Source organism: Propithecus coquereli, unplaced genomic scaffold (genome assembly GCF_000956105.1).
Source record: "Propithecus coquereli isolate 6110/MARCELLA unplaced genomic scaffold, Pcoq_1.0 Scaffold66, whole genome shotgun sequence".
In the NCBI taxonomy this organism is placed as follows: domain Eukaryota; kingdom Metazoa; phylum Chordata; class Mammalia; order Primates; family Indriidae; genus Propithecus; species Propithecus coquereli.
In genome coordinates, this window is record NW_012152618.1 from 9,953,965 (window position 1) to 9,958,655 (window position 4,691).

Here is a 4,691-nt window from a genome sequence, read left to right on the forward strand (position 1 = left end):
AAAAAAAAAAAAAAAAAAAAACATAATAAGAACCCAATGAAAGGGGAACAAATGAGCAAGTGGATGTATTCATAGATGCATTAGCTTTATCCTTTCTTCTTTCTCTTTTTTTTAAACCTTTCCCTCTCATTTTTAACACCATCTTATTCTTTTCTCATGCCGACTCCTTCTTTTATGTGTAGGCATTTAAAATATACTTGCCATATGGTCTTTTGCCCAATAATTGTATCTTCTGGAGTTCTAGGAGGGGAGCTAATCCTGTTGTATATCGTGTCTGTTCACTTTCATTCATGACAGGTTGTTTCCTCTTATGTTTTGTAACTGTGGGCTTTGAACTCAGGTTCAGAGGGCCTTGTCAGTGGGAATCCCCACAACCAGGTTTGTGGGTGTCTCTCTCTAGAGAGGTTTTGTGTCTGCTCTGCCAAGAGTACTTCAGGGGTATTACTAACCCTGGACCACATTATTTGTTAATTTTATTTGGGCTCCCTGGACCATGCAGATGGTATAAATTGGAACCCCAAATCTAAGTGAGGGCAAGTCTTTGGTTATGAATTCTCAAGGGAGGTCTTTTATTGTCACCAGATCTCAGGATGAGACAGACAAGGTCCCTCTATGCTCCCTGGGCTGAGGGCAGATTTTTTTTTAGTCTACTCTTTTACTGTAGCTGTCACCTTTTAAGAATACAAGCTTTCTATTAGGGTCTCAGTTGTTAACTCCCAGGCAAGGCCTCCTCTCTAATCTCCAGGTGGGCATAAGACCCAAGCCCCTTCACTGCCAAGATCCACGCTGCCCAGCAGCTCACACAGCTCTGGTGTTTGACTTCCTCTTCACGCCTCGCAGGGACCCCTTGATTTCCTGTGGCCCAGCTGTGCTTGCAAAGGACGTTTGCTTGATTGGATGCAGCACTTGTAGGTGCCTCATCGTGGGGACGTGCTTGTCAGGTTATTCCATCCACAATATCACAAAAAACACCCAGGCTACTTCTTCATATAAACAAGTTCAAATCTCTCCCACCCAGCAGTCTCTTGCCTTTTTGGCACCAGGGACCAGTTTCATGGAAGACAATTTTTCCATGGACTGGGCAGGGGGTGGGGGCAGTTCCAGGATGATTCAAGCGCATTACATTTATTATGCGCTTTATTTCTATTGTTATTACGTTGTAATATATAATGAAATAATTACACAACTCACCCTAATGCTCGCTCACCTCCTGCTGTGCGGCCCGGTTCCCAACAGGCCACAGACCGGCACTGGCCCCGGCCTGGGGGTTAGGGACTGTAGCTCTATCCTTCGCACATAGCGCGACCTATCACCTTCTTCACAGCCAAACTTCTGGAAGGTGCTCTCTCTCCTAGTTGTCTACATTTGCTCATCTCCCCACACTCTGCACCCAGCTGCAGGCTTCTGTGCACTTCCAGCATGCTACAGAAACTGCCTTTTCCAAAACCACGAACTGCACATTTTAATCAAAGGACACCCTTAAGCCTCCTGCAGGCAGCATTAGACATTTCTCTTCCTGAAACTTTCTCTTCCTGTGGCTTCTGTGACTCTGCACATGCCTGCTCCCCGCTGCCCCCTGCCATCCTTTCTGACTTTCCTTTGCTGGCTGCCCTCTCGGAGGTCAGCCCTGGCCTGCCTTCACCCTCGCTCCACGCGCTCTTCCTGGGAAACCTCACCCACGCCCCTGGCTCAATTGCTACCTCCTACCCTGACAATCCCCACGTTGCTACCTCCGCCTGTGGCAGATATGGTTCTTCTGTGTCTATTCTCCCATTATTCTAAAGAAACACCATTTGTAACTGGGCTTGTGGCTGCCCAGAAGAAAGGCTGCATTTCCTGGGCTCCCTTGTAGCTAGGGGCAGCCATGTGACTGGGCCTGGCCCCTCTTCCTCACCCCCCCCTTTTTCTTTCCTGCTGGTTAGAATCCTGACATGATGGTGAGACATCGTGGAGGAGGGCAAGATCCCAGGGATGGCTGAGCAACAAGATCGAAGGAGCCTGAGTCCCTCAGCATTATTACATGACAGAGAACTAATACTTTCTTTTGTATAAATTACTATCACTCTGGTCCCTGTGAAGCCAAGCCAAACACCAAGTCATGTCTCTGTTGACCTCAAACCCTATCTCGCTATTAGCTGCCTGATATTCCCCCATGAAAGTCTCATTTCAAAAAGAAAAGGGGTCCGCACAAGTGGTCCTCACCTCAGCTGCACGTTGGAATCACTTGAGGAGCTTTTAAACCACTGGTGCTGAGACTCCCGCTTCTGGCCAAGGTGGAGTAACCGGGGCCGGATTCGCCCTCTTGCCTGGAGCAACCACCACCGCCGCCATTGCCACGACCAAAACAGTCCAAATACATGGAATAAGAGTGTTCAAAACACTGGACATCAAGCACTGACAGACTATAATGAAAGCAGTAAAATCCCAGGATTGTCCAACTTAACCACTTTGAGAGAGTTTCCAAACTGTGGGGCAGGGACGGGGACATGAGGGACTTCCTGAGTTGAGGAAATAGAGCGTGGAGTCCAAGGGAACCACAGCAGCTAGAGCTTAGAGGGCAGAACACCCCAGAAGGGGGAACTGCACAGAGAACCTCAGAGAATTCCAAGTATTCAGCAAAGAGCTACCAGCTCATGTGTGTGAGGAAACTATTCAAGGCCAGGGAAGGAACCGCCTGAAAGCATTAGAGGGCACAGTGCCCAGGACTCACACAAGGCCAGCGCCAGGGCCTTCTCCCAGCAGCCAGACTGGAAAATTCATACTTCACAAGGCACTGGGTCAAGGACTCAGGAGGGTTTTGCCTCAGTAATGGAGAATAATCAACCCTGGACTGAGCCCTGCTCTGGCCCTGCCTGACAAATCATAAAGATCACACAAATACCGGTGCTAGGCGGGGTAAAATTTACACTCTCCAGCAATCAAAGATTACTCCACGCATAATGAAACAATTAACAGGGTGAAGAGACAACCTACAGACTGGGAGAAAAGATTTGCAAACCATACATTTGATAAGGTGTTAATATCCAAAATACATAAAGAACTCAAAAAACTCAAGAGTGAAACAACAAATAACCCTACTGAAAAATGGGCAGAGGACCTGAACAGACATTTCTCAAAAGGAGACATACAAATGCCCAAAAAGCATTAAAGAAATGATCAACATCACTAATCATCAGGGAAATGCAAATTAAAACCACAATGAGACAGCAATTCACACCTGTCGAATGGCTATTGGCAAAAACACAGAAGGCAAGTGTTGGCAAGAATGTGGAGAAAAGGGAACCTTTGTACACTGTGGGAATTAGGGTAAATTAGTACAGCCATTATGGAAAACTAGATGGAGTTTCCTCAAAAAACTAAAAATAGAATTACCATTTGATCCAGCAATCCCACTCCTGGGTATATATTCAAAGGAACTGAAATCAATACGCCAAAGAGACGTCTGCACTCCCAGGTTCATTGCAGCCTTACTTATAATAGCCAAGTTATGAAATCAACTGAAGTGCTTATTAACAGATGAATGGAGAAAGATACACAATGGAATATTATTCGGCCTTAAAAAAGAAGGAAATTCTGTGACTTGCAACAACATGGATGAACCTGGAGGACAATATGCTAAGTGAAATAAGCTGGGCATGAAAAGACAAATACTGCATGTTCTCGCTTATATGTGGAATCTAAAGTAACTGACCTCACAGAAGCAGAGAGCAGAATAGTGCTTACCAGGAGCTGGGGGAGGGGAAATGGGAAATGTTGGTCAAGGGGTACAAAATTGCAGTTAGGAGGAATAAGTGATAATTATGTAAGGTGATATGTTAATTATCTTGATTCAATTATTCTACATGGTATGTCATGTTACTGTGTACACATAATTATGTATAATATAATTTGTAAAAAAATATTTTGAATTGGGAGATGAAGATGAACTTTAATGGCAAAAAAACTCCCAAAAGAGGCCGGGAGCGGTGGCTCACGCCTGTAATCCTAGCACTCTGGGAGGCTGAGGCGGGCGGATTGTTTGAGCTCAGGAGTTCGAAACCAGCCTGAGCAAGAGCGAGACCCCCCCTCTACTAAAAATAGAAAGAAATTAATTGGACAACTAAAAATATATAGAAAAAATTAGCCGGGCATGGTGGCGCATGCCTGTAATCCCAGCTACTCGGGAGGCTGAGGCAGGAGGATTGATTGAGCCCAGGAATTGGAGGTTACTGTGAGCTAGGCTGACGCCAAGGCACTCTACCCAGGGCAACGAGTGAGACTCTGTCTCAAAAAAAAAAGAAAAAAGATATGATTGGTTTAAAAGCTCCCCCAACCAAAAAAAAAGATTACCAGGTATGCAAAGAGAAAGGAAAACATGACTCACAATGAGGAAAATAATAGATCAATTGAAATCAATACAGAACTGACACAAATGTTAGAATGAGCAGAGAAGGACATTAAAACAGTTATTATAGTTATATTCCATATGTAAAAAAAAGTTAAGTACAGATCCAGAGATATAAAAAAAAAAAAAAAGACAAGTAGAGTGGTGGCTACCAAGGGCTGAGAGGAAGGGGAAGGGGAATTGTTTAATGAGTACAGAGTTTCGGATTTGCCAGGTGCAAAAGTCCTGGAGCTCTGTTTCACAACAGTGTGAATACATTTTATGTGAATATATTTAACACTACCAAACTGCACACTTGAAAATAGTT